Source organism: Pinus tabuliformis, chromosome 4_2, assembly GCF_031772625.1.
Source record: "Pinus tabuliformis cultivar Carrire ecotype Pingquan chromosome 4_2, CPIR1, whole genome shotgun sequence".
NCBI lineage: Eukaryota > Viridiplantae > Streptophyta > Pinopsida > Pinales > Pinaceae > Pinus > Pinus tabuliformis.
The window spans coordinates 396,637,908-396,665,046 of NC_142304.1; positions in this window are offsets into that span (position 1 = coordinate 396,637,908).

Genomic DNA, 27,139 nt, shown 5'->3' on the forward strand with positions numbered 1-27,139 from the left:
AGCCCAGCTCTCGATCTTGACCTCCAAAATTGTCTCCCAGTCTGTCTTGAACTGTGCACTTCACATCTTCAATCCTCAAGCTTTTCCCTTGTTTACTGGAACAGTGAAATGTGTAGAAGTCCAACCTCCCTTGGCACCCAAAACTACGTAGATTCTTCTCCCAATGTCCTTTCCCTTAGCTGGACTTGACTGCCTCCAGAAACTATCGAGTTCTGTCCTTCAAGCCTCCCTGTGTTGTGCATTCTGTGGTCTCAGTTTCCCAGGCCCCCTTGCCTCCTAAAACTAGATAGATCTTTCCTTGTCTATTGGTTGTAATGAATGTCACACTCGCTATGGACTATCTTGCTGGATTTTAGATGGATCCTTCTATTTTATGTGTGTCTCTTCCTGGGTGGCACTATTACCTCTCACTTAGAGGCTTAATTTTCTCCCCCACTTTGTAGTAGAAGAACCTTGACACAGTTGCAATTTCACACTCACCATGCACACCTCCCTTTCTTTTTGAATACACCATTCAGTGCCTCTCCCATGCTGGAAGTTAAAGCCAAGGCATATCTTTGAGATATATGGAAATCGGGCTAATATCCTAGATGGGGATCCTACAACAAACTGTGTGAGGTCTAATTGGGACACCAAGGAGACCTGCTTTCTTGAAGTATTTCCAGCATCATCAACAAATGGTGCTAGAAGTAGTGCCAGATGACAACTTTAGCCCATTTCATTTGGTTTTAATATTTTATCTAAAACGGTTCATACACAAATCATAATCCGGGATGTTTCTCCAATTTTTTCCTTCATCAATTTTTAGTCCCCGATGAGCGTCTCGATTACTTGACCCAGTTAAAGTTTGATGGTGAGGATGGAACATCTATAACTGAGCACATTTATGATTTTCTTAAATTTTGTGAACCTTATGAAATTGATGATTAAGAGTTGGCTTGTGTGCTTTTCTTCCTCACCCTCGAAGTTTGTGCTAATCAGTGGTACCATACCTTGCCACCCTCTTCTATTCATTCACTTTGTCACTTCCTCAGGGAGCTTCATCAAGCCTTTAGTGGGTATAATTACTGAAATATTTGTAAAATAATCAATCTCTTAAGAAGGGAACCTAATGAATCAGTTGGGAATTTTTCTAATCGATTCCTTCACCTTTGCTATGAAATTCCTCAAGAATATTTGAATTGGGAATTCTTGAAATAAGAGTTTGAGCACTTGGTTCTTATCTCTTCATGTAGTGAACCTGAACCCCCTGATTTTTCTACTTCCCCAACTCTTGTGAATCATGAGACACCTCTAATTTTAGAGGAGGAATTTACTATTCCTTTTGTTCTTTGTCCTCCACCTTTTCCAGTTCTGATAGGGGTGCCTCTCTGTGATGGTAACAAAGTTGAAAAGTCTGCAAATCAAACTCCCAATCCATCTTCTCATTATTCTCCTACTTTTCATGACTCAGATTCAATGGAGGAAATTCTAGAATGGCTTATGAGGCCTATGGCAAATACTAACTCCTCCACTCTGGAATATGATGTCACTATTCATAACTCTATTCTCAAAACTAATCTAGATTACTACTATCCTCTATCATCTATAGGCCAATACTCTTTGTACCATGATCCACTTAAGCAATATGTTCCACCAACTAGTTTTCCACACTCTCTTGATTGCACATTGCTGGATCAAATTGTGATCAAGTACAAGGAAGTCACTCTACACAAGTAGAGGATCATGAAGGTGAAGGTGATTTCAATCTTTCTTATGTTTTTCGAGATCCTTCATGTTCACTTCCACTCTTGGATGATTGTCAATCCGCCAATCCCGGTAGTGAATCAAGTGTAATAAATTCTTTCGATCAATCTGTAGCCTTGGGAAACAATTATTATGATGAAGATAATTTTAGTGGTTTTCACGGTAACGAATTCCCAAGTGCATGATTTGATCTTTCAGTTTCTCATGAATATCTTACTTGTGATCCAAAATCTGATTCTATTAAAGAAGATGTGTTTATCAAAAATTCCTCTTCACCTCACTGTCTCTTGTGTTCTTCTAGTTGCAATGCATCTACCTATGATGGAGATACTCCATGCTCTTCAGTTTATTCATTTGATGAGTTATCACAAGGTGGTGAGGTTGTCCACGATGAGATTGAAAACAATAAAAACATAGAATACCCTTCCCATCCCTCATCATATCTTTTCTTGTATCAAGAAAAATCTTCAAATCAACTTGCTCACAGAATTTCCTTGATTCATTTATCTTTGAATTTGCTATCAGAGGAACCTTTCCACTTGAGTAATCATACTAGTGAAACATGTGATAGAGATGGTTGTCATCCAGTGAGCAGTGTTGAAACAAGCAACAACAATTATCCTCAAACGATGCATGATCTGGTTCAAGCTTTAAAATGTGATTCTACAATCTTGGGAAGTTCTAGGACCTACTAGGGAGTTGAGGCACTTCAACTTCCGTTGATGGTTACGTCAGGATCTCATGACTTTGGTAAGCCCCCCATACTAAGTCAGATCTAGTTTCTCTCACACAATCCCTCTTTTTGCATGGTTTCATTCAGTGTAAATATCTTTCTCACATATGTTTGGTATTTCGAATGTAATCTTTCAAACTCTCAATATTTTACTTCTAATTGGCCTCAATAATTTTTTTGGTTCATTCATCTTCATGCAAGTCTCTTGCAGCAAACTCAGGTTTGGAATGTGTACCTCTCATGGAAGTTGATCATTCCAAAGACCATATTTGGTCGAAGGAATCATCTCTATCGTATGTATTTCATGATGAGAAACTCCTAGAATTTCTTGTGAATATCATATCTTGAATCTTCTCCTTCATTGCACCTGAAACCCTCTTGAGTGCGAATATACACATGGGTTATTGTGTGAATCAATCTCCTTTTTGTTCATTCCATCCTAAATGGTGTCATGTGTCTGTTGTACAAGCCTCCCTTCCCACTTCTCCCGATGATTATGATGCTAGCACAATGTGTCACCTGTTATGAAGAAATAGACTATCACATTCATCATGCAAAGAAGATGATTCTATTATTCAAAACGTTCATGAAACTGTTCAAAATGATTTATCTTTGTTGATCACAAACTGGGAATCGGATGCTTCAATTATCTCAACTGATCATGCCTTTGTCCTTGATGACTATCATTCAGCTTATCATTTTCCCATTAGCAAACCCAAGGACAATGGTTTTACATCTCTTGACCTTCAATATTTAATATCTTACTATTCATATTTGTACCGAGTAATTGAAACTACTCAACCTTTGTTGATAGTTATGTCGGGTCCTCACTGTCTCAATGTGACTATTGAAAATGCTCAGATATATTTTCCCCTGCAAGATTCTCATCATAATCCCATGCTTCTAATTGAAAACTCATCATTTCAAATATTACAAGAGGGTTGTCACGAATTGTATGATCCAATCACCGAATGATTGGAACAGTTATACGTGGAAAGCTCTGTCATGAGCAACAAGTTTCGATCTTCCCTCACGCTTGCTAAAGAGTTTAGTGTAGATGGGGATAGATCAAAAAGAAGATTCCAAGGTTTTTTGAAAGATGGTATTCATAAGAAAGGTAAGAATGCAAATTGTATGAAAGTAGTGGTTGTGGCACATCTTTCTGCCCACAGGAAAGACCTTCCTTTTCTTGTGCAATTTTTTCAAGTTCTTATCTTTTCTAATGCAAATTTCATTATATATGTTTTAACTATTCTTATCTGTGTGAATGCAGGTGGGAAATTTCATTATATGTGACCTCGACCTTCTAGCTATTAGGTTAGGAGTAGGATTAATTTATCCGAGTTTTCCCTATCTTGCACTCATTCTGCACTCATTCCCTGTACTTTTTCCTTGTTTTCTTATTCTATTTCTACATAATTTCTTCTTTAGCCATTTTGTTCTCTTGTCTTTTGGTTTTGTTTCCTTGTTGTGTGTTTTCTCTCTTTTCGTCTTGTTTTATTTCTTGTTGAGTTTCTCCTTTTTTTTCATCATGTGAATAAATTTTGTTCCTGGACATGTTTTGCTTCCTAGTATGTGTGTGGACGAACTATAAAGATTCTTGTGACACTTCAACATTTGGTTAGCTTTCTGTCCTTCTTCCTTGTGTTGGTTACATCTTTTGGCCGACGAAGTTCCGATGGAAAATACAATCCATCCGTAAGGAGTGTTTTGGTCCAACCATTAACCCACGTCTAGTCCGGAAACCTCATGCCTATACTTGGTTTTTTTTTCTTTGGTGTTATCAAGCTTATCCAACTAGTAGAAATGAAGAAGGGGAAAATCTAAATGAAAAAATATAAATCATAGGTATCTATATGCTTCTCTAAAGAAACAGCCTCTTATACTCTCAATAAATAAGGATCCCTCTTCTGTCCCAAAATAAATAAGTGCCAATGCACAATCCTCCTTAAATAAATAAATAAAGGTGAAAGAAGAGAAGGGCTTCTTGTGCAGAGAGGTGATGCAAGAAAAATTGCCTGGGTACTGTCCAAGCTCTCTAGAAGCAAAGCAATGTTTATGTTCCTGTGTGAATCTGTTGGGGTAATGTATAGGCCTGCTGGCAGTGGAGCAACACCAAAGATGAGAAATTATACTCTGAAAATATTAAGATCGCGAGCTACACTACCCTTCCCAACTTGAAACATTGTGATTATGTTGTGTTCAAATGAGAAGGTATAAAGTGGACCATGTCTATCCATGGGATAAGTGCGAAGGCCAAAGTAATATGCACAATGAACCAATACTGCCTGAAGAACCAAGGCCCTTCATAGAAGAAGTTAACAAAGACAGAGGAGATGGAGTTCAACCAATGTGTCACCAAGTGTTGTAGTTGTTGCAACACTCTCCAAAATTTTGGCTTACACTCAAATTTCACAGCCTTGCTTGGCCCTTTTCATCATTGTTGCAAACACTAGAGCTCATTTCATAAGCTTTCTCGTAGTTCTTTGGTCCCTTTTGCATGCTGGGTTAACTGTCATCTTTTGGCATTTTTTACTATCATACAAAATTTGCAAGCCTTTTATGATGGTTTTGAAGGTCAATATTTTTGTATATGATTTGTTCCAACCATGTTAACATTTGTCACATCCATACACAAAGTCTTCAACACCGTCGCACAAGTGTCATCATAGTCGTTGTAAAGCCTATCTTAAGTGTCGCGATTGTTGTATTTTGTCATGAGGTAGTCACACAGAGGGAAATTATTTTCTTACATGTTTCGAAGATCTATGATTTCATGTCATCAAAGTATGATAAGTGTGATCACATTCAAGGTTTATCACAGTTCATCAGCCATCCCACACTTCGCCATTTTCAGAAAATCTTCTCGACCGAGGAACTTAGCTTCATCGATCCCTAACTGAAATGCACACTGTGCAATCTCAGCCCTCTAAGATGTGACATTTCTTCTTGGAACTGCGCAATGTGCATTCCTTATCCTCTAGGGTTGTTTCTCTACACAATTCTTTAGCCCAGATTCTGATCTTGACCAGAATTTTGCAGTTGTGTCTCCTAGTTTTTCTTGAAATGTGCACTACGCATCTTCAGCCCTTAATCATTTCCCTTACCTGTTGGAATTGCACAATGCATAGAATACCAGCCTCCCTTAGCACCCAAAACTATGTAGATGCGTCTCCTATTGTCCTTTCCCTCAATTAGACCTCACTACTTCCAGAAACTGTGTATTTTTGTCCTTCAAGCCTCCCTGAGCTGCGCATTCCACAGTCTCAGTTTCCCAGTCCCCCTTGCCTCCTAAACTATACAGTTTGTCCTCCAAGGACCCCATCCTGCAGCCTCCATTGCCTTCTTGAACTACGCAATTTCTTCCCTCAGCAGACACTGCGCAATTTTTTCCCTCAGTGAGCACTGCGCAAATTTTTCCCTCAATGGGGACTGCACAAATTTTTCCCTCAATGGGAACTACGCAATTTTTTCCCTTAGTGGGCACTAAGAAAATTTTTCCCTCAATGGGCACTATGAAAAAATTTCCCTCAGTGGGGACTGTGCAGAAATTTCCCTTAGTCTAGCATGAGCTATGCATTGTTCAATCTCAGTGATCAAGCTTGACCCTTGGCTGCTTGAAAAAATGTAATTGCGCAATCACTAGGCCTTCTCTCCTAACCTGTCACCCAATCCCACCTCAGTTCATGAATCCAAATGCTCTATCTTGCGCTAGGTTTTTTCAGTCATGAGTGAGTTGTAAATGCATGTAGTCTCTTACACCATGACAGGATCATGAATAAGGAGATGCAGAAGGGGATCATGTATAAATACATATTTCTAGCTAAAACATGCAATCTCATCTATCAAAGCAAAGCAAACGGACACAAGTTTGCAACTACCATCCAAGAATAAAGATCATTGAAGACTCTACATCACCAAGCCATGCAAAGGAGAAGGGAAAGCATATCCAAGAACACATCCAACACTCAACAGCAACAATGACTTGACATTTCCACATCACCAAGAAATCCATGTCAGCAGTGTCATGTCATGTCATGGCATGAGTGGTCATATGCCACATCACTATTGTGGACCATGTATATTATATTAAAATGTATTGTAAGGTGGAAGTCCAAAGGACACACATGAATATGGAGGGTCATGTAAGTTGAAAAGTCATAGGAAGTTGAACAGTCACGAGGGTAGTCAAAGAGTCGCAAAGGGGAAGCATCACCCCTTGGTTATATATGCCCCCTCATTGTATGATCAAAGGAATTTTTCACCTTGGATTCTCCCTCAATGCATGAGAGAGATCAACTAATTCTTTGAGGAGCAAGGAGTGGATCCATTGTCCCAATATTGGGGCTAGTGATGTACATTGTAAACATGTGTCTCGGAACTTTTTCTTAATAACATAATCCTTTTAAGGCTAGTGCGTTCTTCATGCATGGACTATGAATGTTTGTAAGACTATTATTTGGACATTTCTATTTCATGTTTGCTTTCACATGTACTAAGATAGTTGAACTATTTCGGTTATTTTAGTTCTTATCTTATTAAGAATGTGTTTTAATGGTGTTATTATTGTTCCACCCTTGTGGACTATTTTGTGGGATACTAGACAAATCTTTCCTTTTGTTTTTGTTGTAATGACCTTCACACCTACTATGGACTATTCCGCAAGATGTTATATGGATCCTTCTGGTTCATGTGTGTCTCTTCCTGGGTGGTACTATTACCTCTCACTTAGAGGCTCACATTTCTTCCCCCTTTGCAGTAGAAGAACCTTGACACATTCGCAACTGCACACTCACCAGGAACACCTCCCTTACTTTTCGAAGACACCATTCCATCCCTCTCCCATGCTAATAGTTAGGGCCAAGACATATCTTTGATATATATGGCAGCCAAGCCTATATCCCATATGGGGCTCCTACACCAAATGGTGTGAGGTCTAATTGGGACTTCACATAGGGGAGACCAACTTCATTGACGGATTTCTAGCACCGTCAACACCACCCACGGTGAAATAACATGATGTTTTTCACATTTTTTTTCTTAAGAAGTGTGCTCATGACACTAATCATATTGTTGGTGGGTTTTTTATACAGGTGGAACCCAAGGGAGAGTTCCAACCAAAACTAATGTGAATCCTAGACCAGAGGTAGCCTACACTCTAGAATCAAGTAATCAAGTAGGTCAAGGTGCATTAGAAGCACTTTGGACCCAATGAAGCCACCTTGGAGATGGAAAAACAAATAGGGGTATTATACTCATTTTTCTTTAATGATTAAGTAGATGTAAAAAAATTTATTATAAAGCTTAATTTATTTTTTCTTTCTAGTTATAGAAAGACTGAAGATGGTGTTCCTTTAAGGGGGTGGGGTTTGTAACACCTATTAAAGTTGTAACTAGAGTTAGTCTTCATAATATAAATTTGATTATTGATGTATTTATATTTATATTTACATAATTTTTTTCAAAGCATGTTCTTCATGCTTAGAGAGTCAAAAATAATTTATTATGAGTCAAAAGAAAATGCATTTGAGTCATGTCCCATTTAGACATTTGTAATAAAAACAAATTTGAATTTTTCTTTGAGTCATAAGACCACCAAATGAACAAGTTGGCCCTCCTTGGAACGAGTCAACCCAATCCTCCAAAAGAGGCTTATTCAACCTCCTAGACATCTATATATAAAAACACAATTCAACCTCTTTGGAGCATATTCACTCATCATTACATGAAGTACTTTCTACACCTACGAAAGGAGAAATATACCAAGTTAAAGGAGAGAGAGCTATACACAAGGAAAAATATCGCACTTGTGGAGGATGAATTATGTGAAAGAGACCGAGACTTATGAGGCGATGTAAGCCTATTTTTGGCCCACCTTTGTTGTAGGTCTAAATTTCAAAAACTTGACCAAATATGAAGTAGTTTGACTAATGTTGACTTTTACTCTTGGAGGTGACTTCGAGGAGGATTTGGTGTAGTATTCTGGTGGCAATTTTGTCTTAGTATTTTTCTTGGGTGTCTCTCATTTTGATCTGATTATATAAGAGAAGGATTTTTTATTTTTCCCATTGTGGGATTTTCCCTAGCTAGTAGCCTAATTTTGGTGTCTCTTATCTCTTTGTGATCTCTATATTTTCTAGTTAATTGAAAATTTTAATAATTGCTTGATGAAGAAGACATAACAAGTAATAAGAAGAAATCTAACATTCAAAAGTAGTTATCGAGAAGAGGAATCAAGCCTAATCTACACTACGCTTGGTTTATCAACATGGTTTAAGAGTTATGGTGAAAGGAAGAAACATCGAGATCACATTCCTAAATTAATTTTGAATTCATCTACTGCTCATAAGTCTCATATATATAATATAGAAGCCCTAATTCAGGTCTCTCTCTTCGTTCAAATTGAGATCTCTAAGGATCTAGACAAGGGCAGGAATGGATTTTTTGTGATATTTGTATAATGATTTTAATCTTCATATGACAAGTCTAAATATTCAAATCATAGAATAGTTCTATTCACAGTATTAAACCTCAAAACCTCAGAAGATCCGAAGATTCCACTGTCACTTTACAAAAGAAAGATCTATCTCATAATTATTGTTTGAGAAAGTGTTTCATACTTCTTGAAGAAGATCCAACACATGATTTTATTCATCTAGTAATCAAGGATGTATATGATAATATATCATCTTGATATATGGCACCATTACATATTGTAGCCTCATAAGAATATGTGATTCTCACCTAAAAAAGAATGAAGGTAGAAAACTTGAAATTACAATATCTCAGTGACAAAATCAAGGCATCTATGATGAAAACAATAAGCAATGATCCATAGTTATTGTAACAACAAGTTTATCCCTCATAGAAAAATAATCTTTAAGATATGAACTATACAAAGCCTCCAAATTTTTTGAATAGATGAGTTTGGGTAACATATGTTTGAGTCAAGTCTAGAAGTACGAATGATGATTTTGAAACAAGTCAAGGAAAACATTGATGAGCCTCATCATTAGGTAACTTTATGGACCTTGATACACCTCCAAGCTTATTTAAATCAACTCTTCTCATAATTCCTTACATATTTTGATTACGTTTTTCTTAATGAGATGAGTAAAAGTGAGATGTTATGTCTAGTGGACTAATGTGCATTGATTGCAGCTTTTGAGAGAAAATCATGGAAATTTTGGCTAATTAAGGGTAGAAACTCGAATGAGACAAGGAGGAGAGATTGTAGGAGATAAATCCTCCTCATTTAATCCTCACTCATTTGAATATTCCTCCATCAAATCACACTAGCTCGGAGTTGCAAGCAGCCGAGTCATGAAGATCAAAAGGTAGTCGAGCCAATGAAAGTTAAAGCGCCAATTCATCTTGAGTTTGGGAGTTGAGCCTCCCTAGATCTAAGGAAGTTATTGGAGACTTTAGTTGTATAAATAAAGAGGCCTAGAGCCTCATTAGGATTCATATTTTTAATGTAAAATCACTAGGCATTTTCAAGTTCAAGACTTGTGGAAGACATTGTTATGTAATTTTCTGATATGATAATGAGAATGAGAATTTCCTTAATCCAACACTGAGTTGACTCAAAGGGCTGAAGCTCTTGGGTTAGGGCCAAACCCTATTAGCAAAGGCTCCTCTTCTTGTATTTGTATGTTTAGTTGATTTCATAGATTAATGCTTGAATTGGTTTTAGCAATATTTCATTGCAAGTAGTTGTGGATTTGATTAGTTTGCTTCCGTTTTTGCATTGCTTCGGCAGTAGCTTAGGAAGATAAAGGAATATGAAAAAGTTGATAGTAGGTATCTTTGGCCTCACTACTCCCTTGAGGTACCGTGGTTTGAGGAAAGAACTCCTATGCAGCCCCAAAAAGACGGAATTCTGATTTATTATGGAATTTAGGGTTTTCTGCTACTTAGGCCAACATTTTATCAATTTTCAAGAATAGGATTGAATAGGCATTTCTGATGTCTTCAGCCTTGTATTAAATCTCATACTGTTTCACATTATTCTGTAAGTTTTTCCATGCATGAAATAGGCAACTAGATAATGAAAATCTATTTTCTTAGTTGATTGAGAATCTTTCTTGTTTGACATGATTTATGGATAAATGCTAGTGATTGATGCAATGTAGGAGTTTCAATAGTGCAGGGGCATTTCATGACCAACAACCCCATCCTAACCTCATCCATCCATGATTATCACTTTTTCCACTAAGTCCCTCACCAAATATACCATTTCATAAGAACACTTCTCCAAGTTTGTTAAGAAAATCCAACCATCTCACAGACTTTGTTTTGGGATCTGAAGGAGTCCTAGCCACTCCCTTGCCTCATTTCTCCCACCATTCACCTTCCCTAAGCCCTACACCACCTTCCAAATCACTCCTATTTCTCTCGACCGGATCCTGTAGGAGCATTATGACATCCTATAAGAGGCATTAGGACATCCTGTAGGACGACTTGTAGTGGCATGTTTTAAGGCCGAATTATGGAAAAAACACCTAGGAAGATAGGAGAAGACCCCTACTTACCTCCCAAGCTATCTGACCATTCACCATCATCCCTAATCCAAACAAAAAATACAAAAAGTTATTGTGTTCATTTACATGCACAATAGTAGAATGTTTGGTTATTTCAGATTGCATGCCTAGGAAAATAGGATTACAAACATGTTAACTTAGCATTCTTTTGAAGCAAAGCCTCTTAGTAGTAATTAGATGAATGGTGTGTTTAAGCATTTAATCTCAACTTTTCCTTACTATAGTAGACAAGATTTTAGTTAGTGTAAATTTCCCTTTTCCTCATTGGTAGTCAAGCTTCTTCTGAATCAATAGAAGGCTGGTTTGAGAAATCATAGTGGTCTATCGCCAGCTTAGCAGTGACAAAGAGAGGACCCATTGCATCTGCTTTTGTATACAACACTGTCACCTCTAAGTTTGTATGAACCCCAGGTTGATAAAGTAAAGTTGGTAGCCCCAGCAGTTGCAGCATTCTTGCTACAATACTGGTGCTCATCACTTTTTGGCACTGTTGCCAAAAAGGTGTCTGAGTAAGATATGATTTCTTCTTTCTTTCTTCCATTTCTTATCTCTGACATTCTACTATTAGCTTCATTTCTGTAAAATTAATTGTAATTTAGTTTGCTTTCTTTTCCATTATGCAAGTGAGATTTCATTCAAGCAGTTAGTTTCCATTCAGTTTGTGATTTCAATTCTGTAATTAGTCTCAAAGCTTGGAAAAAAACACAAAAACAACCAAAAAACTTCTTTCATGCCTTGTAGGAATAGTGATAACTTAGGAAAATTTCTACCAAATAACCCCACCACTTCAAACAGCCAACCTTCCCTCAGAGATATTTGAAGAGCCTAGAGGGGAAGAAGAAGAAGGAGAACCCATTCCAACTGACCTAATGTCTGAAAATAGAAATGACAGAGGAGATAGAGAGAGAATTAAGGGTGCCTTTCCCATCAGAGAAACTAATGGGGATACCAAGATGAAAAACATAAGACCCTCTGCTCTTCCTCATTTCCATGGCCTGACATCAGAGGATCCAAACACTTTCTTATTTGAGTTCACTGTCATATGCAGAACTTATGATTACACCACTAATGATCAGAAATTGAAACTATTCCCATACACTCTCAAGGATGCAGCTCTACACTGGTTCATGGGTTTACCTAGGGATATCATCACAACCTGGGCTCAGATGCAGCAAGCCTTCAAAAAAAATTATTGAGACTACTGCATGCCCAAAGACACTAAAGAATAAATTTTTAGGATGACCTTAGGGCATGATGAATCCCTAGAGGATTATGAAGAAAGATTCTAGCTTAGCTACAAAAGGGCCAGGTTCACACTTGATCCTGAGTCATTGAAGCTAGTCCTACTCCGAGGGCTAAGGGAAGATCTTTTGGATACCCTAAACCTACTAGCAAGAGGGGACATCTACCAGCTACCCTATGAAGATATCAAGATTGTCTTTAGGAATCATTCTAGGGTAGCTAGGAAAAAGGGTAGGGGTAGCCAACCAATGGCCAGCCCATCCTTTTCCAATACATCCATAAAAGGTGAAATTGGAAATATGCTTGAAGATTTCAAGAGTGAAATGTTGCAAACCCTTGCCCTATAGATGGACACTATGCACATCAAGAGAAAGCAGGAGGAAGTAGAAAGAGCATTAGCCATATTCTACCCTAAATGCACAAGGAAGCCCCTAGCAATGAATTTCCATTAAACCTGATCGAAATCTACTCGGTTTGTGAAGAAAACCACTCCACAGACAAGTTCCCTTCTCTACTTGGACTAAAAGTTGTGTATTAGGGAAAAGAAGGGGTGATTGAACAGCTCTGCTACATAAATCAAAGGAGACCTCATGGGCCTTGGCCATACCAGCAAGTAATGCAAGGATCATCCCATGAATATTACAACCATAACTAGAACACATCCATTCCCTCTTGGGGGCCCCCTGCTCATCCCTCTTGGTCTACACCTCCTCCTTGGTCTTGTGCACCTTAGTACCATTCCTAGCCGACCATCTAGTCATTTCATTCGTATACTCTGCCATAGCCTCAGTGGAATGCACCACCCCAAGGGTGGAGGCCCCCATACAACAATGCTCCAGATTTATTGCCTTCACATCCTACTCAACCACACCTTTTACACCATGCTCCACCTAAACAACCTCAGATGTCTGCCCAACGAAATCTGAACCTGAACAACAGACAGACACAACAAGTGTATAGTGGAGAGGCATCCTACCCTACTTATGCTGTGGAGATTCAAGAAGTCAACCTGAGATCTCGGAGAGTACTCCTGGACAACCAACCTCCACCTACACCTAAGGAGAGTGAGGAGGAAAGAGAGGAAAGCATGCCTAGAGTGAATCCACCACCCTTTCCTAAAAGATTAACTCATCTAGTCTAGCCTACCCCAGAAGAGAATGAACTTATGGGTTAATTGAAAAATCTATGTATCAAAATTCCACTTCTCCAAGCCGTCAAGGATGTACCTATTTACAACAAGTTGATTAAAGAGAACTGTTTCAAACATCCAGGGAGGCAAAAAAGAGACACCCCTACCATTAATGTCATTGGACAGATGTCCGACTTAATGTTGGGGTAGGTAATTTTTCCAAAATATTTGGACCCTGGAATCCCTGTAGTAGATGTGCACATCAATTGCACCATTGTCCCACACACTTTGATTGATATTGGGGCTACCATTAATGTAATGACTAAGGACACCATGCTCAAGCTCATTTTCCAGGGTTCATTAAGAAAGACCACAACAGTCTTGCAACTTACAGTCTGTTCCACAGTAACCCCTAAGGGGATTGTTGAGGATGTGATGGTCTCCATTGACTCTTGGGAGTACCTTGCAGACTTCCTATTTCTCCAACCTAAGGTCAAGCTTACTGGTTATCCTCTCATACTTGGGAGGCCTTGGTTAGCCACCATCGATGCCTACATCAGCTGTAGGGCTGGAAATATGACTATCAAGAATGGGCCTCTATCCAAGCAGTTAGTCTTGTACCCTCCTACTCAGCCATCTCTAGAACATTATTTACCTGTGGCTAGAATAGGAGGAAGAAGATGAAATCTACTCAACCCAATTCTATACCTTAGAAACAACCATGGGAGGAGGACAACCAGATCAAGATGATTTGATTGAACACATACTCCAAAGTCCAAGTCCCAACACCTTGTCCTTAGAGGAAGTAGTAAATGAAACCAAGAGAAACCATCGAATTGATCTATGCTTAGCTGATTCAAACCCTATCCATGTCAAAACAATAGAATTTGGCCCTGAAAGAACTTTTAAAATCAACCCCTCTCTTTTTGTACACCAAGAATAAAAGTTGTGCAACATGCTAAATGAACATCTAGATGCCTTTTCTTGAAGTTACAAGGAAATGAAGGGAGTGCACCCCTCGTTGTGTACGCACCACATTTATATCAAAGAAGGTTGTAAACTAGTCTGACAACCCCAAAGGAGAATGAATCCAGCTCTCAAGGATAGAGTCAAAGAAGAACTGCAAAAGCTATTGGATGCAGGATTCATCTACCCTATCTCAGACAGTGAGTGGGTTTCTCCTTTGGTGTTGGTTCCAAATAAATATAGGAAGTGGAGGATTTGTTTCAACTACAAAGAGTTAAAAAAAGCAACAAAGAAGGACCATTTCCCTCTACCTTTCATTGACCAAGTGCTAGATGGCCTAGCAGAGAAAAAGTTTTTCTCTTTCCTAGATGGGTTTAGCGGGTACAATCAAATCCAAATTACCCCAGAAGACCAGGATAAAACCACCTTCACCTGTCCTTTGTGTGCTTTCGCTTATAGGGTCCTTTCTTTTGGCCTATGCAATTCCCCCGCCACTTTCTAGAGGGCAATCCTAAGTATGTTTGCCGAGCTAGTCCATGATGCAGTAGAAATTTATATGAATGATTTTACACCCTATGGGTGTGATTTCAGGAGCCTCTGTCCAACTTGGGTAAGGTGTTGAACAATGCATTGAAATGAACTTGTCCCTCAGTCCCAAAAAATGTGAGTTCTGAATGACTGCAAGGATTGTTCTAGGTCATTCAATATCCCAGAGAGGACTGCAGGTTGACCCAAATAAGACAGCCATCATCCAAAGGGTCCCACCTTCGCAAAAACAGAGGGATGCCAGAATTTTTCTAGGTTTAGATGGATATTTTCAGGAATTTATAAAAGACTTCAGCAAGTTAGCTTCTCCTCTATTTGGGTTATTGGCCAAAGGCTCTAAATTTTTATGGTCAAAAATCTTTCAAGAGACCCTAAACACCCTGAAGGACAAGTTGACCACTGCATCTATTCTCTAAGGCCCAAATTGGGCCCTTCCTTTCCATATACATGTTGATGCCTCTCACAAAGTCATAGGAGCAGCTCTAGGCCAGATGGATGACAATTTACCTTATGCCATTTACTTCATCAGTAAGAATCTGTCAAAGGCCGAACTGAACTATACAATGACTAAAAAGGAGCTCCTAGTTGTTGTGCATTCATTGAAAAAATTTAGGCATTACATTACAGGTTACCAAAACTTTGTACATAGTGACCATGCTGTAATTAAATACTTGATGAATAAACCTGATGTGAATTCCCAGATTATTATATGGTTACTTTTATTACAATAGCTTGATCTAACTATTATTGATAAGCCTGGCAAGGAGAATGTTGTTGCAGATTTTTTATCCAGCTTAACTTTGCCTGCGAGGGAGGAAGGAATGGTTGATGATCAGTTACTGGATGAACACTTATTTGTCATTTCATTTCTCTCTCCATGGTTTGTTGACATAGCAAATTACTTGGTGACTACATAGTTTCCACCAAACTTATCCTCCAAAGAGAAAATCAAGATTGTGAGGAAGAGCGCCCCATTCACTTGGATTACGGGAAACCTATTCAAACTAGGTCTGGATCAAATTCTGAGAAGATGTGTTAGGGAGGAGGAAGTCTTTGACATCCTTTTGACATGTCATGATGGGCCTTGTGGAGGTCACTTTTCAGCCAAGAGGAAAACATTGAAGGTGTTACAAGCTGGTTATTGTTGGCCATGGAATTCCCCCGAGGCATGTTTTGGGGCTCAAAGCCCATGTTTTGACTGAATAATGTTGTAAAGCCCCGCGAGTTACAGGCGCAGAAGTATGTTAGAGTCATAGGGTTGTCCGCCCTAGTCTTGTAATGTAATGTCGGCCTATCCATGGTCCATGGACCATGGATTGTATAAATAGAGTGAGGCTCTAAGTGCAAGAGAGAACCAAGTAGAGGATAGTGAACAAGTCTTAGGGATTGAGTCGTAAGTGTCTAAGTGTGTCTTTGGGTTGTAGAGTAGGAGAAGGCTCTATAGCTGAGTGCACAGAGCCTAGTTGTCCACGGCTGAGTTCGCGGACCCCTGCAGCTGAGTGTGCAGGGCGGAGTTGATTCTGTAACCAAAGAGGATAATAATAAAGAGAAGTTTTATCCAAATTCTGTGTATTTGTTCTTGAGTTATTACATGTTTGATATCAATTGCAAATATACTGTTTATTTACTGCGTGCACTTGTATGAATGATTTGTATTGCTAGTATACATTACACATGCAAGTAAGCTAATTTAATCAACTAACAGTGGAATACTAGTAAGGACTTAGGTAATAACAGCGTTCAGCCCCCGAGTAGGGCTACGCGATGGCAACATTTCAGGCTGCAAGGTACGGGTAAGTGCGCGTAGCGACGTGCGCACAGGGTCAAACCACAGACCACTTGAACTCATCAGACATATCCAGGGTGGGGAAACCTAGTTCTAGCACCCTCCCATACTACTTTGGGTGAGACATCAATTCATGCTCCGTAGACTGTTGCCGAAAGGGCTAGTAGTACCGGGATTTGTTTGGCTAAATCACCTCTGAACTTGGGTCAGGCCCCAACAAGCCAACAAATGGTTCTGTTGCTGGGACCGGGATCTGCATAAGAGATGTTTGATGTCGTGTCACTGGAATATGACAAAGAAAGAAATTGAAGGGTGGTTGGACAGAAAGATTCACGAGTTCACAACGCAGGAAAACAAGAATCTACGAGTATCGAAGGAACAGTTGTTAGAGCACTACTTATATACAGAAATCCGCGAAATTTTCTTTGCCTCTTTCCCCTCTGAGTTGTACGAGTGGATCGCGAAGCTAGCAGATAGTCAACGAAGGTGTAGGCTCGACAAACCGATTCTATGGACTCCAGAGTTGGTGCACAAACTAGAAGCATTAGAAGATAAGATCGTGCATGTTGTGGACCATTGTCTTGATCAAATTATAGGAGGATTTATCACCGAATTCACGATAGACATCAGTCAGCTACAGCGAGGCGGAACAACGCTTCCTCAAAGGACTGCGAGGTAATTACATTAAATCTTTGAACACTTGGATTAAAATGCTACTGTGTGAAAAGCGGGTTATGCGAATAAATTGATCTTTAGGGCTACGCGAAGTGGGAAGATCTATAGAAAGGAAGGTAGCGCAGAGATAGAGAATAGCCCCTTGATTTTGCCTCGGTGAGAAAGTGAGGAAGAGCTCATGAAAGTTTCACTAAGAAGTGTGATCAGTCTGATAAGGCAGCGAATTCCACGCATACCACCTCCACCTACACCACCACCAGTTTCACCATCTTCACCCCCATCTCCGCCACCACCAAAATTCAATATGGCGAGTGCAATAAAGTTGTCTATGTTCAAAGGAGTAGGGAACAAAGATCCGAACCAATTTTGGTTCATTGTAAAGGCTGTATGGGAAGCGCAAGGAGTCACAGATGACAACATAAAGAAGGCAATGTTGGTAAGCGTGTTGTAGGATCACGCACTGACATGGTACATTAAGCATTCTAATGACAATCCAAATGCAGGGATCGTGGATATCCAATCCACGCTGAACAGGGAATTTAGTAGGCCAAAATTAGAGACACATTCGATTATTAGGTTTAAGGAAATTGCGATGCTTCCCAGTGTTAGGTTCCTATACAAATAGGTGCCATTTTTCATGATTGACTGGGAGGTGCCAAATATGTTCATCCTTTCCATGCTGCAAAGGTTCCATATTTCAAAAGAAACAGAGAAAATTAAAAAATGTAAAGAGGGTATGCCTTAAAAGAATGATCAAAAGGCAAGAAAATGAATTGGTCAGAAAAAATAATAGAAATGAACCCCAAAGAAAGACCAGGAAAGTGGCCAGTCAAAATGCCACTACTACCTTATTTTGCAAGTCCACGATGAGAAATTATTGTTGTTTTCACACTTGATGGGTGGCCCAACAGTGCAATCTGGACCATGCCATGTTTAAATTGTTGTTGTAGAATAGAGAAAAAGTGCCTGTCCAATCAGCTTAAGCTTGGAAGATGAGTAGCTAGGTAGAGAAATGAAGGAGCCCAACTGCTTAATCTGGGCCCTTGGAAGAAATAAGGGTACATTTAGATAGGAGGACAGTAAAAAAAAAAAAAGGATAATCAGGGTCTGCAAGTCTAAGTGCACCCAATCAAATGGAAGAAAAAATGTTAGGTTTATTAGGCTGGGTAGGTAGTTAAGGTTGCTGAAGCAAGGTTTGGATCTCTTTTGTATGGTGAAAACAAAACTCATCTCATCAATCACAGAAATGTTAAGGCAGTTGTTTGGTGGCAGAACTATGGAAGCATGTCTAACTCCCTTTCACCCCCCCTCAAAGTTTCTTACTAACACCCCTTAAGGACCTTGGGATCTGCCCAACCAGTCCTGTTATCACTTCTTTTTTGTAAAATACTAAGTCAAGCTTTGACTTTCTTCATTGAAAAGAGGCCACATTTCTTGTGTAAAAATCATTTCTCCACATTCCATTCACTTCTTATGTCTAAGTTTCAGTCCATAAACTTAGCCTTTGCCTTACTCTTTCACCTCGCAAACTCATATTAGCTTCTAATTCTATTCATATAGCTCCCTAACCTATGTTCCTATCGCTATTGCTACAAAAAACTATATAAAATTCCAAAAAATAATAAATATTCCCACCCCATGGCACTATAGCCTTATAATACAGTCCTGGGAAATAATAGTCCATCTGGGACTATTATGAACCCTTCCGCGTCTTAACCTGGAGTTAGCTTAACCTCTGGTTAAAATAACAACCACTGCCCACCTCTCCGCTCATTAAAATTTGTTACTACACCCTTCACGTTCATATTTTAAAGTTTGGTGTTTAAATGTTTATTAAACATTAAACTCCTCTCCAGCGCATATAACACATATAACCCACTTTCCAAAGGTTTGAACCCCCTGCCACATAAATAAATCAATATAATATATAGCGGGCCCTCGTACATTAACCTGCCGCCAGCTCCGCACTCCGTCGGCCCTCCGATCCACCCTCCCAGATCCAATAGCCCAGGTGGATTTCGGGGCACCCTCGACACACGGGAGTTAGCATCCGATAGCACGGCAGTTTTGCCGTCGTACAAAGGATGCGTGTCCGCCTTTTATTGCATCAGGAGGGCTCTGACACATACCACCCCCGTACAGAAGGCGGTCCGATAAAACTGCAAACTGCCTTCTGTCCTGTGCCACGTCATCTCATTGGCGTCATTGCCACATCACCCTGCCGTAATGCCATGTCATCTGCCACATGACCTTCGCTGCCGTCACTGCCACGTCACCCTACTGTACCCGAGACCTGCCAATGACGTCATGCTGACATCATCACAGAAAAGGCACAAAGGGTGAGAATCGCATCAAAGAATGCCTGAATCAAGAAACAGAGGTAGTTTTCAATGCACGATTAGCGCCTAGCGCTAATCGCGCATCGCTAAAAAAATTTACTCAAAACGGAGAGCTTCCTATTGCTCGGCTACCTGCAAAACCCAAAAATTTGCAAGAGGCAATGCTGGAAATAGAGAACTAAAGAAAAGACAGCAGGCAGAGGCAGTCAAGATATGCCTATGGAAATTTTATAAAAAGGCCAAGTATGCATACCGAAAGCAGGACAACAAAGCTGTGACTCAGCAAAGCACTAGGGCAACAGGCCCAAAAAACGCAAATTAAAGGCACAGCCTCAGTCGACTCAGTTGATCCCAAAAGTCTAAATTCTCTGATAGAACGGATAGCTAATACCCTAAATATCTGCTGCATCATTTACTCTTTCATCTACTATTCCTCAAGAGTTGGTAAAGAAGTTATGAGGTATTAACTCATCAACTAGATATTTTGTATCTCATTTTTTGTATATATACCGCCCCACAAAACATATTTTGGGTTGGTCGCTAGTGATTTTCTCTATAAGACGTTGCACTGTAAATTCTCAGACTTTATAATAAAATGGCCAGTGAAGTTCATGGTCTCTGCACTGTCTGGATGTGAAAGTAATCAACTGTGTTATGCTACAGAATTCCTGTGTCGTTTAACGGAACAATAAGTTTTCCTAAACCATGTTTTGTCTTTTCTTTGTTTACAAAATTCACATATATGTTTCATAATCTTAGAAACAGAGAAGAAGAATAGCTCAGGACTTGTTTAAATACACCCTCTGCTCAATCCCTGTTTCTAATTATGTTTTCTTCGGAATTGGTCATAAATATGAATTCTTAATTGCTCATGTTTGCACTAATTCTCTCATTATGAATGTTGTTTAGGAATTCTTAATTGCTCCTAGATAATATTCTCACACTTTCCCTCTATCAGCATAGTGAAAGATCCTTGACTGCCTTTCATTCCCTGATTTCATGCCATCATATCTCAGATTTCAAGGATTGTTCCATAGATGCCTGTCTGGCTCTGTAGCATTACATTTTTCCATGAAACACTTTCAGCAGTACACCACCATTGACTCCATTGCCCAATAGTTAAGCTATTCTGAGAAGATGCATATCAGTTCTATTTGAAACCATCATCCAACCAAATTCAAAACAAAAACTTGTATATCATAACTAGCCTAAAATTATACCAAAACAAAGTTAAATCATAAAGAGAGAGCCCTCTCTAGTTGCAGGTAGGCTAGGACCTGTAGCTAAAAGATTGGTTAGTGGTTACCTCGGCCGTATTCCCTTCGAGGAGCTTAGGGAACAACCTGAGTGATAACACCCGACGAGACCCCCTGGGAGCTAGATTAGAGATTGAAGGGTATGATTCGCAAAGCCAAATGACCTTGACAGATGGGCAGCACCGCGCATGGTTTATAGCATCACTAACGCCACATATAAGGATGGCGTTATCATAGCAGAAGTTATCCACCTAGGTCGAAGCTTTAGAGATTGCACTGAGACTGCACGAGACCAAAATACAAGATCCTAGCCTAGGAGTCCAAAAAATCCACGTGCAACTGAAAAATTTGTGTCTGGAAATGCAGAGTTTGAAATAGGACAGGACCACTCGCCCAGAAGCACGCGGGGAGGTATGGTGCATAAAATGCAAGCTCCAGGGGCATGACAAGGACCATTATCCAGTCTTTGCAAACTACCTAGCAGGAGGAGGGCCAATTCCATTGAGACCAGAGGCACAAGTAGGGTCGAGCGCGGTGCCTGCATTATGGTGCATGATTTGTCAGATAGGAGGGAAGCATGCTACAGATAACTGTCACCTGTTACAAAAGTATACGTAGATGTCCCAACAGTTCTATAATTTTTGCAGGTCAGTAGGGCATGATGAGCGTACCTGTAGGAGTTATGAACTAATGATGGATCAGACTCTTACCTACAGAGTTCAGACCAAAACATGAGCCCTTGATCAAAATGCAGGGATGGCGCGCATTGGATTTCAGGGGCGCGAACGAGGTCGAGGTGGAATGGGACTAGGAAGGGGTCGTGGAAAACTGATTTGTTACAATTGCGGAGAGCCAGGGCATTATGCACACGGTTATACAAATCCGATGAGAGCATCATGTTTATATTGTACCTAGTTTGATCATGAGACGAAGGATTTCCCTACGCTGATAGCGAGGTTGCACAATAGAGGAACGTTCCAGCCTCCCTCGACTCAGAACCTGAAAATGATGAGGTCAAAGTCGCACAAAGAGGACCTGAATGTAAACATCGTGCTTTGAAGCGATATCATGATAGGAGATGACAAGGGCAAGAAACCCAAAGAGAGTGCTTGGGTTCGCAAGGCTCCTACAAAGGAACCAAAGTTTGATTTGTAGCGCATGAAGGAGACATTCATGGAAGCTAAGAAGAGCTTCACGGAGACCTCCACTTCAGGTAGTAAAGGCAAACTAGAACCGGAGATGGACCCATCAATGCTTACTACCTTTCTCGAGACATGCATGAAGCTGTTGGATGATAGCAAGGCTGTGAATGGACTATAGGAACTCATCACTAGGTGCACTGGCTCAGAAGAACCATGTGTAGTCTGGAAGCTCGGGAAGCACAGAACGCGAACAGGAAGGGAGATGAGATTGACTGCACAAATCGGGGAATATTAAATGGATAAAGTGATTTTGGATTTAGGATCGGACGCGAACATACTGCCAAAGCAGATGTGGGAGCGCATGGGCAGAACCGCGTTGCAATGGTCTCCTATTCAATTGTGAATAGCGAACTAGCAGAAGATCCTACCGATGGGAAGATTTTAGGGAATAACGGTAGATATCGAAGGTGCAAGCACACTTGAATATTTTGAAGTGATAGAGATTGTCAATGACAGCAATCACTATCCCGCGCTACTAGGAATAGATTGGGCCACTGATATGAATGGAGTGATAAATCTAAAGAAGCACAAGATGATTTTTGAGAAAAAGTCACTACACGTAGTGGTACCTTTAGACCCTACGGAAGGATCACGCTACATATAGCTAGTGCGCAACAATGAGAATGATGATGATTTAGGTTGTATATACAAGATAACCACTTAGGAGTAGGACTGGGTGAATCCTATAGCAGATGGAACAATTTCGTGGGAGCGCGAAAGCTTCTACACCTCATATTCGAATGAGGAAATAGAATGATGGCAGAACTGGTTACACAAGGTAACCATGCTCAATTGCAACATGATGGTAAGATCACTGTGCTACATGACAACAGAGGTAAGAGATCTTCCTGTGTATGATGGGTTGAGCGAAGTAGATGATTTCCTAACCAAATTTTAAAGAGAGGCGTTGAAATAACAGTGTTTTGATGCTTTGCAATGGGTACTGTGTGCTGCGCCCGCAAGGTGGTGGGGTACGCACCAGCAGAATTTTAAGGACTGGCAGGGATGCAGAAGGATTATGCACCTATGCTTTGGGAAACCATAGATGCAGCTAACAGACAAGTATGACGGATGGGGTGATCCATGTGCACACCTTGCGAAATGGACAAAGGTCTACGGGAAAGAGCCACGACCTCAATGGGTGCATTTGTTCTATCATACCATGGATGTCATAACCATGAATTGGTATACTGAGACAGAGCTCTACTATGGCATGAGAAAATGATATATCTTGCATGAAGGATTATTGTTAACCTTCACGTTTGAAGATCGTTGGTGGGATACTATTGATGATGCGCTACAAGAAGTAAGAGCAGTTATCTTCAAAATACCCCAGGAACCAATGGAAGTGCTTCAGCCAGAATGGGAAACCCAGTGGAGCTACGCACTAGAGTGTTACAATGTAAATATTGAGGAGGAGGATGAGGATCCACAGAAAAATAACATTCCAGAAACTGAAGGTTGTCACTAGGTGTGAGGACCATTTATTGAAGATCCTGACATGACCGCATCGCTAAAAACAAAGTAGGTAATCATTGGCGCAGAGGCTGAACCAAAGTATGCAACACTCGGTGATTATTGGGATGATGCCACAGTGGACAAGGTCGCTGAGTTACTTCGCGAATACCAAGACTTATTCCCGACAAAAATTACGGATTTAAAAGGGATTATTAGCGACTTAGGGATGATGAAGATCACCCTAAAACCTGACGCAAATCTAGTTAAGCAGAGGCCTAACCACTTGAATCCGAAGTATAAGGAAAAGCTCCATGTAGAAATAGACAAAATGCTCACAGCCGGAATTATTGAGCTGGTGGAAGAATCTGACTAGGTGAGCCCAATAGTAGTACAAGAGAAAACGCAGAAGGGCGAGATAAGAATATGCATGGACCTTAGGAAGCTGAATGACACTTGTGTACACGATCCATTCCCGACACCGTTCACAGATGAAGTATTGGAAAATGTTGGCTTACAAGAAGCATACTCGTTCACGGACGGGTTCTCAGGATACCACCAGATCAAAATCACATCGGAAGACAGGAGCAAGATGACCTTCGCAACGTAATCGGGCTACTTTCAATACACTGTCATGCCATTTGGGTTGAAGAAAGTGCCAGCCATCTTTTCACGCATTGTTGTTTCCACATTCAAAGAATTCATCCGCAAGTTCCTGGAGGTCTATCTGGATGATTGGACTATCTTTGGATTGGTTAAGCACCAAGTAGCAAGCTTACGCTTCATGCTGGACACTTGCCGATGACACCAGATCGTGTTGAACCTTAAGAAGTGTACATTCCTCATTCCCTTTGGGAACTTGTTGGGACATGTGGTCTGAAAACAGGGACTGATGGTGGACCCTGTGAAGATCGCAATGATTCTAAATTTGGAAGCACCACAAAGTGTTAAGCAGTTACGCACTACCTTGGGAAACACAGGGTACTACAGGAAATTCATCAAAATCTATGCCCAAATCACCATGCTGATGGAGAAATTACTGAAAAAGGATGTCACATTTTGCTAGAATGATGATTGCATGAAGAGCTTGGATGTCCTAAAAGGGAAATTGGCCCCCGCTCCAATCCTGGTCTTCCCAAAATGGAATGTGGAGTTTCATGTCCATGTTGATGCGTCGTGTATTGCATTAGGAGCAGTGCTCACACAGGAGGGCAGAGAAGGCTTGGATCACCCTATTGTGCTTGCAAGTCATAGATTGTCCAAAGCCGAGAAGAACTATTGCACAATCGAGTGAAAAGGGTTGGCGATGGTCTACGCGCGCCAAAAATACCAGCATTATTTGTTAGGAGGACATTTCAAAATGTATACAGACCATTGCACGCTAAAATACTTGGTCAATAAGCCTATGTTTGGGGGGGCGCATATGTAGGTCGCTCTTATTGTTCCAAGAATATGACTTTGAGGTCATGGTAAAACGGGGATGCCTGAATGTAGGACCAGATCACTTGTCGTGGATTGAAACGGGTGAGGAACCTACTAGTTTGGAGGAAGGATTACCTGACGCACAACTCTTTGTTGTGCGTGTCGCAAATGAACACTTCAAAGACATAATCCACTTTCTGACAACAGGGACCATGCCAAAGGAATACTCCATCCAATAAAAGAAGGAATTGGTGGTTCGCACGGTAGACTTTTCTGTCATCGTGGGGCACCTATACAAAATGGGAAATGATGAGATATTGCGAAGGTACATACTTGAATTTGAACAAAGTCAGATCCTCGCGGAAGCACATGGGGGCACTACAGGAGGACACTATGCAGGACAAACGACCGCACAAAAGGTTCTTCGCGCAGGGTTGTGGTGGCCAACACTTCACCAGGATTCAAAAGCACACTGTAAGGCCTATGATATATATCAAAGAACCAGAAAACCATTGCGGAGGGATGAGATGCCGTTGAATCCACAAATGACACTGCAGCTGTTTGAGAAATGGGTAGTTGACTTTGTGGGACCTATCAAACCTCAGGGAAAGATGGGTGTGCACTACATCATCACCGTGACGGAATACCTAACACGATGGGTGGAAGCGCAGTCGGTCAAAGACTGCATGGCCGCTACGGCTACGAAGCTTTTGTTTGAAAACGTGTTGAACCGATTTGGATGTTCGAAAATCTTAATTAGTGATCATGGAACACATTTCCTGAATGAAACCATCAGCGCGCTCAGAGTTCTAGGTGTATCATCAGAAAAGTACACCATATCACCCATACGCCAATGGGACTATAGAAGCATTCAACAAAACACTGGAGATCGCGCTGAACAAAGTGTGCAACATGAAACGAAGCGATTGGGACCTGTGCGTACCTGCAGTGCTATGGGCTTACAGGACAATGTGCAAGAAACTGATGAGACAAGCACATTTCCGGTTAGTTTATGGCGTGGAAGCTGTCATGCCAATGGAAGATATCGTACCTAGTCTGCACATAACAGTGCTCACAGGGATGACAAACCGTGAAGCTCTGGAGGAAAGGCTCACGCATTTGGAAGAGCTTTAGGGGGAACGGTTCTTGGATGGATTTCATCAGTAGGTACAAAATCAGTGAGAAAAGGCCTGACACGACTGCCATATCAAATTGCACACCTTCAAGGTAAATGACTTAGTGTTGCTGTACCACAGTAAGTTTGAAAAGTTTCCGGGAAAATTCAGAATGCATTGGTTGGGACCATACGTGGTTAAGGAGGTCATCGATGGAGGCATGGTCCAGCTAGTCAAACTAAATAGAGAGCCCTTCCCAGGCAAAGTGAATGGTAGCCGCTTGAATCCCTATACGGGTGGGTTGACTATCTGACTAGCCAGTAGAGGCACAGTCTTTGTGCTCTGAGGAGCCGGACAAAGGCGTGGGACTATAAACATATGCAGCAGATACCGGTACACATCTATGGAAATAATTCAGACACAGAGGTCTCAGAATAGTAGATGCAGCAGATTCAGCAAGCAGCAGCTCAGTGTGCTACCGACATCAGCACAATTCAAGGACAGTTGGAGGAATTCCATGCCAAGATCACCACGCCAACAAAGTGACTCGAGGGTGAGTCACAATGTTTGTGTTGGGGGCCTGTTGGGCATGGAATCCCCCCGAGGCATGTTTTGGGGCTCAAAGCCCATGTTTTGACCGAATAATGTTATAAAGCCCCACGAATTGCAGGCGCAGAAGTATTTTAGAGTCATAGGGTTGTCCACTCTAGTTATGTAATGTAATGTCAGCCTACCCATGGTCCACGGACCATGGATTGTATAAATAGAGCGAGGCTCTAAGTGCAAGAGAGAACCAAGTAGAGGATAGGGAACAAGTCTAAGGGATTGAGTTGTAAGTGTCTAAGTGTGTCTTTGGGTCATAGAGTAGGAGAAGGCTCTGCAGCTGAGTGCGTAGAGGCCTAGTTGTCCGTAGCTGAGTGCGTGGATCCCTACAGCTGAGTGTGCAAGGCAGAGTCGAGTCTGTAACCAAAAAGGAGAATAATA